General features: G+C 43.1%; 1 long non-coding RNA gene across 1 annotated transcript; it reads right to left on the bottom strand.

The window, feature by feature from the left end:
* Positions 1–275: 275 nt before the first annotated feature.
* On the bottom strand, positions 276–1904 carry LOC116784956. The gene is made up of 3 exons (XR_004356316.1): positions 1867–1904; positions 1638–1726; positions 276–451 (listed from the first exon to the last, which is right to left on the bottom strand). It is a non-coding gene; the product is annotated as an uncharacterized LOC116784956 (long non-coding RNA).
* Positions 1905–11868: the final 9964 nt, after the last annotated feature.

Raw genomic sequence — 11868 nt, forward strand, 5'->3', positions numbered from 1 at the left:
GACTCCAGCAATGGGGGAATCCTCCAAGGCTGGGACAGTGCCCAGGTGCTGCCCCATCTTACCTCCCCCAAAAGATATAGGTGCTCTGTTTAGCAGCTCCCCTATCCATATGTCAGCTGCAGCCTGTGCCAAGTGATGTGGTCGCTAAGGCTGAGTTCCTCTGGACAGCCCAGTTTCCCTTTGGGGTAGCCAATAGTGGCCTCAGTTGTTAGATGAGGGATCTGGGAGCGAGGAGGACACCAGCACAGACCATGCCCTCGCTGATGGGACAGCCCCACAGGGTTGGACCATGGTCGGCAGATCTGGGAGCTGGGAATGGGAGCCATCAACAACCCCTGACATGGGCAGTGTACCAGCCACGGGCTCCAGACAGGATCAAGAGGAGATGGGTTCAGAGACAGGTTGAAGAGAAGATGCAGTGCCCATCCAAGGAGTTCATGAAAGAGACAGGCTACCCGTAGTGTAGATACAGACATGGGTTACCCAGCACTTAAGATGAACACTTGCAGGATTAGTTAGTTATTTTCCAGTCACTAGATAAATAGAGGCCCCTCCTTTTCAGGAGCAAACATCGGACCCTGTTCCAGGGAGAGAATGGGGAATTCAGACATAGATGTTGGTGTTGGTGCCCTGGGTGCTGCAGGACTTCAGCCCCTCCAGGTGCCTCACATGTATGGTTTGACCTGCTGTGACTTAATGCTTAACCTGATAGCTACTCCGAATCCTGTTTTGAGATCTAGGTTTACTTTTCCTCTGTTCTCATGAAGTTCTGGCAGGCACTTCTGACATCTTTTGGAAAGCCTAGCTCCTAAAATTAGGTATTCATACACTCAACTTAGCTGGCATTTAAATCCCACACCAGAGTTAGCCCGGGGCATTTCCACTTCACTGTATAATCCTTTGAGGACTTTTAGTAAAGCTTCTGTCTGGGCTCAGTTTACTCCATTCAGACAATTCAGTACCTCACTTCAGGCTAGGTAGTAGCTGTTTGCTCTGGTTTAGTATTTTGGGAATGTGATTCAGAGCACATTCAGGCATTCTCAGAGCACATTTTCACAAACAGTCTACCAGGACAGAGCTCTCTGTGAATCACAGCTTTCCCCTTTTTGCCTTTCCAAATGCAGCAGCCTTATGGCTGGGACCCTCCTCAGGGAGAGGAGTTTGGGGTTGAGTGACCCTGTAGCCCTCCCTGGCTGTTTGACACACACTGCAGTGATAAACACAAGCTATTGTACCACACACAGCACACAGCAGCCACTTGCTCTCCATAGGGATGCCATGGGCTCTGGCACCAGCATCCAAAACTCTTATCCTGTTTCATCCCATGATGTAAATGTAAAATGCCAATATGGGCTAAGCAAATTCCAGGGCTCTCCTATTTGCTAGTAAATACTAAACTGCAGGGTTGGGATCACTCTTTTTTTACTTTTTCTTTAATCCTTCTGGGTCTTGAAATCCTCTACTTGTCCCAGACCAAAGGCAACTGCTTGTTTGAGTAACAGGCAAGAAGAGGGCGTCTGCTCAGGCTGCACACACACGTAGGTGAGCACTCAGCCAAGTAGCTAAAGACTGTGCCTGGTAGCTCCCAAGTTAGTCTTGTCTTTAAGAAATATGGCCCACTGTGAAAGGTTTTGTACCTCTTTAAATAAATAAATTCCCCTTCCTCAAGACAGCTTCCAACATTGCAGCCATCTGGTCAGACTCAAATAGCTGGTGATAAATCATTCTGGGGAAAAAAAATATTTCTTTTCTCCTTCTCCTTTGTCCCCAGATTTGATATTTTTCCAGCTGACACTAGCCCCAAGGCAGAAGTCTTGTGTTAATCATTTTTGCCTGGCTGCCATGGTAAAATTCAGAGGGTCTCACCTCAAGCTGCACCAGGGGAAGTTCAGGTTGTACATCAGGAAGAATTTCTTCATGGAAAGGATTGTTGAGCATTGGAACAGAATGCCCGGGGAAGTGGTGGAGTCACAATCCCCGGAGATGTTCAGGAAACAACTGGAATAGCACTTAGTGCTATGGTCTAGTTGACAAGGTGGTGATTGGTGAAAGGTTGGACTCAATCATTTTGGAGGTCTTTTCCAACATAAATGATTCTGTGTGATTCTGTGTGACTGATCCTGTAATGTGGGTCTTGGCTGCAGAGAAAAACGGGCTTACATGGGAACTCAAGGAAATATATTTGGAGCATGAGGTCTCGAGGATCACCTGCCCTGCCTCAGCAAAGGGAGCGCTACCTTTCTCTTCCTTTAAGTATAAACATGTCCTGCACTCAAAGCTATTTTTTTCAAGTTTATTAGCTTACTCATCTCATTTGTGGGTTTTTCTCCACTGTTCAAGATGACAATAGATGCCTAGGGAAGCTAATCGCTCTTCTGCCAAGCCCTAGAAGGCTGTACAAGCCTTTTGGGAGAGCATGTCATCCTTGTCTCTAGCACAAATTTTGATGACAATTCTAGTTTAGTTTAGAAGCCAGCTTCCCAGGAATCTTTCTCCTTACAATGGAAACATGGAGCTGATCTCCTTGGCTTGCCAATCCAGGACCCACAGAGACTTATGAATAATGGAGACTCAGCAAGCAAAGACATCCCTTGAACCAGCAATGGCAGCCAAGGCAAGGAAACTGGGAAGCCCCAGTGTCTCCAGGACTCACCAAAATTCTACTACTGGTTCATTTGTTTGAGCTGTCCAGCTGTTCTGTAAAGCATAAGGCTGGCAGGAACCTACCCCTGCCACTGAACAACCAAGGCCTGTCACTCATTGCAAAGCAAAAGTCCTGCTCAGGTCAGGCCCTTGGCACAATGGAGACCTTTAGCTACCAAGGGAGCTTTCTGACTTGCATGAGGGACATTTCTGGAGGGAAGCGATGAGTTGACAGGGTTTTCTGAATCATAGTTTCAGACTTAGGAACCTAAAGACTTTCTGACATAGATTCTCCTATTGGCTCTGAGCCCTTAACAGCAGCAGCTTCACTCTTCTTTCTCCCATCCCATTCTCTCTACACTGTGTTGCATGTTAAGGAATACCTTACTTTCTTTACCTACTTTGAGCTCCACAAGGTGTTCTCATCTTTCCTAATCACACTACATCTGCTCATTCTTTATTCTTTGACCTTCTTGCTTTTTAACCTTGTCTGCTTGTTGAATCACCTGGAGCTTCAGCATGTGGGAATAGCTACAAATCTTATGGCAAAACAAACAAGCTGCAGGCTAACACACACACACATATGCAGAGGGAGACCTTTCCTTGGGATCTTGCTTCATTTTCTCTCTGCTTGGCTCCAGATCACTTATTAGAAATTCAGAAATCCCTTGAGCCAGTTTCTTAAGACTAGCTGTTCTCCTTGGGTGACATATGGTTCCTACATACATGGCCCTCCCAAGGACTGTGTTTCACTCAAACTTTAGTTCTGGGATGCAATGGGGACTTGCAACAGCATGCTTATTATCCACGGATGACTGAATCTCACCCGTCAGGAATGTTTGGTACTAGCATTACAATTCCCATTTTGCCCTCTGGTTTTAATTTCTGCTTTCTCTACGCTTTCACCATCTGTTGCTAACTCCAGCTGTCGGCTTTTAAAGAAACACTTTTGGAACATTAGCTATGGCTCTGGAAAACCACCTCTCCAGGTGCTTCTGTGAGAATTGGGTGTTGCTAGTTAACAAACAGCCAGTGCCTGAGACATACTGCTGCTCTGAATTTCCTCCTGGTCTGTTTAATTAGCTCCTCTAGCTGGAACTAGCTGTGGTTTAGCTTCTGTTGTTTTTTCCTTTCCTTCGTTATTTCACCAGGGCAAGCTGTCCTCACAGACTTCTGCCATCTCTTGTGCATTTCTTTCATTTTGTTCCTTGAAGTTGCCAATGAAAACACATTGTCTAAGTCTGCTTTCCATGTTGGAAGATGGGCAGCTGACAGAGCTTTCAGCCCTCGTGGTGATTTTGCCTCTGCAGCAGCCACTTGTCCCAGTAATTGTCTTAGAGACACAGGCCCCCTGACACGACATGGGCTTCTCCTCCTGACAACTCCATGCTGTTTTCATTACTGCATCTTTTGCGGTCACATAAATAGTATGTCTGGCACTGCATTTCCCTATTCTCATTTCAGGAAAGCACAGCCAGCAAGGTCTAAAACAAAATCCAACAGAATGGAGAAGTTTGGAGATCCCTCAAAGTGACCCACCATCTTCCCAACCCAGGGTTTTCAGTACTGGAAGCTGAAAAATGACTGGCAGCAGAAGACAGTCCTCATCCAAAGCAAAACAAAGCGCAAATCTTCCCATTTTGGTAATGAATTTTCAGATCAGACCCCATAACAGCAGGGAAATTTTCATACTAGTGTAATTTTGAAGTTGCAGCATAGATGGTAAAAAAGGACCCTCAAACACCTGTTGAGATATTTCAGTATACCTTATTAGGGCAGTTCTGCCATTGCTAATTTTGTGCCTGTATTTAACCAAGTCCTTGAAGAATCCGGGAACTGCAGGTCATTAATTATCACAGCCACTCTCAGTGAGGGGGCAGGTGAGAGCACATGTTAGAGGATGGCTGGTAGAGGGTCTGTGCCACAGGGAAGGGGCTGGGACCTGTGCCCTGTCCTCAGGATGCTCCCCAGCTGGCTCAATGCCAGCAGCTCATCCTAGGGAGCCCTGCAGGCTTTCCTAACTTAGGATCTCCTTCTCAGCCCTGCCCCTGAGGGAAGCTCAGCATTAGAAAAGTGGCATCCTGACACCCTGCTGCATCTCCTCATTTCAAGTCCTGAGAAGTCTGAACCTTACCACAAAAGTGTGGACGATCCCCTTTGAACTGGAGCCAAACACTTTTATGTACAATTTACCGTTGAAATAGAAAAGAAAAAAAAAGGCATGATCATTCTCAAGTCTTCATGATGCAACCAGGATAGAGAGATGGTGGGAGAAAAGTGAGGAAGTGGTTGTAAAAAGGAAACATTTTCCTTCATTCTTAAAACCCTTTTCAGCCCTTGCACCCTCTGCAAGATAAAAGAGCCATAGCAGAAAGTGACTGAAGCCATTTAACATTTAGAAAGAAATAAGATTATGAGGAGTAAGATCATGTTTTCTTTGAATGTGACACCCCACCACTGATGGGTTTTTTCAACCAAAGGAATGCACTTCTATACTCAATCCTTGCATATCTTCATCCCCTGTGATGATCTGAGATGGTTTTCTAGCCTGTGGGAAGGTTGAGCAGCACAGCATTTTGAAAGAGAAAGACGTGAAATGCTCAAAGATGGTTTTGTGCAAAGAGCCATGTACATACCTGTGCATTACTGCTCCTTTACCACTTGAATTCATGAAAGAGTCTATCAAGGAGTTTTCTGAGCTCTTTGCTTTCTGATCAAAACAAAACCAAGCTTTTGATGCCGTCTTATTACTAGAAATGCCTTTAAACACCTGCATATCTTTTGGTATCCTCACACTTAATTATAAGATGGTTTGACAACTGACAATTAACCTGATTTCCTTTCATTTTTTTTCCCTTCTCTCTTCTGACTTAACTGACTGCACTGTAGACGGTAACATTGATGCCAGTGGTCTCTGCCTTTTCATTTCCATTTTCCATCCCTGCTATTTGTGCAAAACCTGGTTTTCAGGTTTTTGGTCAAACTCAGATACAATGGGTTCAATGTCTTTTTTTTTTTCCTCATTGAAATGCATGTCCTAAAATTCATATTTAATTGAAGAAAATGTGTCATTTGTCCAGGAAAAAAAATTAAGCACATCTATCACAAAAGGGAGGTAGTTTGAAAATGAAATTACTTGACTTTGCCAGCATTTTGTGAGATTGTTTTCCAACATGTGATCCTAAAATATGGAGTCCTGTTTGTGCACGTTGTTGCTCTTCAATGTCTTTCATGCTGTAAATAATCCTACATTACCATAAGACTCCCAAGCTTTTCCTAAAGCATTGTAAATCTGTGAGAGATTTTTGGTGTGGTTTCACCTTTAGTTTTATAAGGCTTCCTCAAAGAATAGGTCTGCTTCTGGCCCTCTGTTTTTTGCTACCACATTGCTGCTAAAAACTTATAAGGTCCCTACAGCAGTGCACAATAGCATTAATCAGTGTCTCCGGCCAAATTCTTGCCAGTTCAGAACAGCACTTGGGGGAATATTTCTCAGACTCCATTCATTGTCAATGACCTCTTGCTTATTATTTTCACTGCAGTGACAATTTTGCTGAATTGAGAGACTTCCCCATGTATCCTCTGTTGGAATTGTAACAGTTACATTTTGGTCTTCCTAAGTTCATGTTTGGCTGTAAGTTTTTGCCCTGTTGTCACATCTTCAGATGTGTCTCCCAATGGATTAAAACTGACTTTGACCCCTCAAACAGCTACTACATATACAATGGGTTAGCATCACAGGGGAAGCATGTTTTCTTTTTTCCCCCATTCTGCATGCTTCCGTTTCCCTTTCTCTTACAGGCTCAGACAGATGCAGCAGGGAAAACTCCAAGGATAATCTGAAACAGTAGTGAGAAATTGTAGCTTTCAACCTCCTTCATCATTTCCATTTTTCAGGAAACAAAACCTGACCCAGCTACATAGCAGCAGGGGCACAGGAGCCCTCAGCCTCCCAGGGTTCTGTGGTCCCTCCATGGCGGCTGAGTCCTGCTGTGCTCAGGCATCATGTCCAGGGCCTGGGTACCTCATCTCCCACCAGTGACACTTTCCACTAGTGGTCACCCAAACTCATTCAGTGAAGGGCTGCCTTTCCTGTCAGAAAGAGTGGTGATGCTGCAGGTTCCATGGATGTGCAGAGAAAGGCAGGAATGATTCCAGCAGTAAAATGGACGTTGGGCTGCTGTTACTGCCATGCTGTGTTTCCCAGTAACATTACTGGAAGATGTGTGCACCAAGCTCAGTTTAAAGACACTGGAAGACAAACTTAAGAGCAGTCTACCAGAAGGTTTCTCCCGAGCCTTTCAGACAATTCAGGTTATACCATCCCATTTTTAGTTCATTCTTTCCCATTTACCATAGTGCTACAATGAATCTCATAGACACATCTTCAGAGGGAAATGGAAAATATCTTTTAGTTTGCCAGCTGCAAAACAAATGTTAAGACTAACTGCTGTTGTCAGCTCCGTTAACAATATCTTTTGCAGATTTGTCCAATCTTAGTGTTATTTTCATGCATAGTGAAGTATTAGCAATTACTGCTGTCATAAGCAAAAAATTCCATTTCTTTAGCAATGTGTTAAAACCTGGAAAAGAAAAATTGTGTCTCATAATTCCTGACAAGAGTCCATTATATGGAAAAGGAAAAAGTGATCTTGTATTTTATGTACACAAAAAATTATGTCTTGAAGGCTGTGATGTTTCTGTTCCACAAAGAATATTCTTCCACATCAGTGCAGTTTCTCTAAGACAACATACCCATTATTCCTCTCCAAGTCTTTCATCTAATATGACAGCATGTTCTGTGGAAGACACATGACGACTTTCCCATCACATCAGAATTAATCAAAATATCACAGAGAAAATATTTTTTCTCAAAATCTTTCAGCCTAATAAATTTGGAACAGAAATCTGTCATTTATAATAAACAGATAAATCTTAACCATCTGAATAAACTACACAATACTGTTTCACCACATAAGTTTGCACCTCTGGGGTTTTATAGCAAAGAGAGCTGGAGGAATCCATGACAGCTGAAGATGAAAAGGCAAAATCCTTCCCTAATAAAAATTCTTCTAACTTCATCAAATTCAAGCTAGATACAATGATTTACACTTCCCCAGAGTGTTTTCAGCACAGTTTCTTTCATAAGTAGAGGGGGGAAATGGGACTAGGAAAAAGTGGGATTACGGATAAACAAAACAGAGAATGGAGACTGCATGAAGCCTGCTAAGGTCCCCTGCTCAAATGTAATTCATCTAGCAAGTGTGCGTGCTTTATAGTCCTGTGGTGCACACACACACACACAAGAGACATATTTTTAAAAGATCTTTAGAAAATTAACCTGTATAGCCCTCGTCTCAGATGAGCTCTTCTGTGATTACTAAAAATGCCAGTTCAATGATGTGTCATTAGGAGACCAGTTCAGTTGCCCATACATAGATGTTTAGCAACATTTGAGATGCTTTCAGGCATTGCCTCAGCCTCCAAATGCTCTCCCAAAGAGTGCAGGTTCCCCACGTCTTGGGAGGTATGTGCCAGCCCCGTACAGACATCACAGACATCCTTGGGCATCTCAAACTGAACAACCTTCTTACACCTGGGCACCTGAAACCGTCTCCTGGCAGAATTCCAGCTTCAGGGTGACACCTAAATTTAGATGCCTACATGTGTCATGGTTTAACCCCAGCCTGCAACTCAGCCTCCCACAGCCACGTTCTCACTTCTCCCCGCTGGAGTGGGGGAGAGACCCAGAAGGGTAAAAGTGAGAAAGCCTGGGTTGAGATAAAGACAGTTTAATAGGTAAAGCAAAAACTGTGTACATGAGCAAAGCAACCCAAGGAATCCATTCACCACTTCGCATGGGCAGGCAGATGTTCAGCCATCCACAGGAGAGCAGGGCTCCATCAACCATAATGGTGTCTTAGGAAGACAAACACCATCATTCTGAACATCCCTCCTTTCTCCTTCTCCTCCCAGCTTTATATGCTGGTGTAGTGGGTTGGTTTTTTGGATTTTTTAGGCCTTCCTTAGCAACAGGGTCAGAAATCTAAGGAAGTATTCCATATCATCCCTTTCCGTAACACAACATATAAAAAGGCATAGATAAGAGAGTTCGCTCCTCTTCGCTCTTCCGGTGGCTGAAGACGACAGGTCCCTCTTGCAGATGGTTTTGCTTGTATAGCCCAAAGCCTGCCTGCTCTGACCTGTGTTATCTCCATTCCATTTGGGAGGTGTGGGGAGTTAGTTCTGCTGTCCCGTTCAGGGAAGTATTTAATTCGTTTTTTGGTATTTATTCACTAGCTCTCTATTAACAGGTATATTTGGACGATATTTGTTTTTAGGTTTTTTTATCCCTATTTCCCTCTCCCTTTTCCCTTTTTCCCCCTTGGGAGCTCCCTACTGTGTATAATATATTCAAATTGTATATATAATTGTAAATATATGTAATATATATATATATATTATATAATCCTGTTTCGTTTGGACTTCTTTCAGGTTTTTTTTCCTGTGGTTCAGGTTTTTTTCCTTGCTTGGGGAGAGCAAGAGGGGGGAGGAAACAACTTGGACTTGGTGGGAGAGTCAAGCCAAATTAATACAGCTGAGCATGGTGCCATATGGTATGGAATATCACTGTGGTCAATTGGGGTCACCTGTCCCAGCTGTGCCCCCTCAAAACTCCCTGTGCACCCCCAGCCTCCTCTCTGGTGGAGTGGTGTGAGAGGCAGAAAAGGCCTTGACTCTCTGCAAGCACCACTCAGCAGTAGCTAAAATGTCCCTTTGTTACCAACACCATTTCCGGCATAAATTGCAACCATAGACCCATACCAGCTACCAGAAAGAAAATTAACTATCTCAGCCAAAACCAGCATGACACGTAAGCCATCTGAGATGCCTGGGGTTATCTGCTTGTCCACACAGTGCTGCTGGATACAACCCAGGCAGGAGACCCACAGTGCACTGAAGAGGCAGCAGGAGTTGGCTGGGATACTCCTAGGCACTTCATGTGGCCTTAGGTGCTCATATTTGGGCACTTAGATGCAGCCCTAAGTCTCCACTGACCATAATAGGAGCCTGATCTAAGCTCATATAAGTGCACTATATATACACAACACGGACAGTAAGGCTGAAAGACTTCTGCAAAATCTTGAGTCACCCAAGTATTAGCTGACCAAAAAAAAAAAAAGCTTAGTTATTTTTACCTTCTTTGCTAGAGCAGGGCTTGAAAGTGGATGCCCAGTCACACCCCTGACACCAATATCCCTGTTCTGAGGAGACTACTCATAATTTTACAATTCAAGTGTTTAAATATGTTTTAGTACTACTCTGCTACCACAAATACAGAATTTATACTCTATTCACTCCCTTGGCTTTAAAAATAGAAACTGTCCAGCAACTACAAATATAAATACAGTCTTTATCAAGTGGCATTTTGTTATTTTCAGATGTTTTTTTTTTCCTGAGACAACAACAAATTAAAGTTGGATACCAAGTTAACTCTTCAAAGGCAAGGTCTCAGTAGCTGAAGCTTTGTAGTGCAAAGCTTTCTGGTTACTGGTGTGAGTAGGGGCTTCAGGGTGATTTAGGAATTACTTTGAAGATTGGCAGCTTAGTTCACCTCTTCAGATGCTGCCACTTTGCTGTCAGAGTTTATTTCATATGCTCATTTTTCAGTACAAACCATTTATGAATGTTTTGAAGACCTGAAAAGTGAAGTTGCTGTTTATTGGCTTTCAAGTGATTTTGGCTTGATTTTTTGAATTCATATTTTCTGCATTCATCTGTTCAATAGAGAGAATATTTTCCACTGGTTCAGAAAAAGTAGAGATCGCATTATATACCAGGTCAAAAGTCTCCTGCACTCACTCCATGCCTTCTCTGATGTACCCCAGAGAGCCACAAAAAGCATTTGGGCACCAAGTTATCCCAGCCTTGTCTCTGCAGACCCCCTAGTGCAATGCTTTGACACAAAGTCAGGAAATCTTTACTTTAATAATTTCCATTTCTATCATACAATCATCTAGACTAAAGTGCATTAATCTATAAAATGCCACTTTTCAGACATGAAAATGCATGTTCTGACTGAGTTTAGGAATAAGGAATAAGGTATCTAGCCCATACTTAAACTTTGCTGGGTCCTAAAAGCCAGACACTCAATACCTTGTATGAAAACCCACCTGGGTCATGCTACCAGAGCACACACCTGCCCTGTCCCAGGTGTAGCATGTGTGAAGGCAGCTTCCCAGACAGCATGCCAGGCTTTACCAGTGGGTTTCTCTTGCGTCTGTAGTACAGCGGGGACAGACAGAGTCAATTCCAGTACCAGAAAGTGCTGAAAAGAACCTCAGTGGTTTACTATTTAGGATTGCTGCCCTATGTAATTGTTCTTCTGCTGGTATATGCAACAGCAATCCCAAAGAAGGCTTTCTAACTATTTTCTAAGATACTGTTTCACAGAGGAATGATTGGCCTATTTAACAAACAGCGCAAAGAGCATCTGGTCTATACAGAAAAAACCTAAGCTAATTATAAACAATTTTGTCTATACCTCCTATTCCATATTTCTCTAATTTCTTCTCCGATTCAATTTCATTTTAGTACTGTTTCAGGGAAATAAGATCTTTTGCTTTAAGACTTCATCTGCTCTCGCTTGTCATAATTTAGAAGCTAATAATCCTCTTCATGACATCGCACACACTCACTGAAACCCATTATGGCAAGGACAAAGTACGACAGTCTCAGGCATGGGGAATAACAGATGAGAGACAGCAACTGATGCAAATTAACTGCTAAAACCAAAGAATTATATTGTACCCTTCCACAGGAAAACTCTAGGAGGAAGGCAAACAGCCCAGTACTGCTCTCTGTACCCCGTGGATGCTTTCTAAAATCCCCTGCCCATTGTTAGCAGCAATGGAATTGATCAGACCAAATCTTCTCCTTCACAAAACAAATGTAGCGGGCTAACAAATGGCAGCTAAAACTCAGTGTTAAACACAGCCTAACACTTAGCATAACCAACTAAGTTAGCCTTGTGTTGCTTTTAGTTCAAAGTAAGAGCTTGGCTTTACTCCAATTCACAGTGTTATCAGTTTTCCTATGCAGCTTGAAATTACACTCAGTATTTTTTAAACAATTGTATTTTCTTTGATCATTTCTAAAGGACAGATAGCACTGTGAGCTGAGCCGAGTAGGAGTGATAAAAATGATCATGACATTTTGATAGCT

Source organism: Chiroxiphia lanceolata, chromosome 3 (genome assembly GCF_009829145.1).
Source record: "Chiroxiphia lanceolata isolate bChiLan1 chromosome 3, bChiLan1.pri, whole genome shotgun sequence".
Classification (NCBI taxonomy): domain Eukaryota; kingdom Metazoa; phylum Chordata; class Aves; order Passeriformes; family Pipridae; genus Chiroxiphia; species Chiroxiphia lanceolata.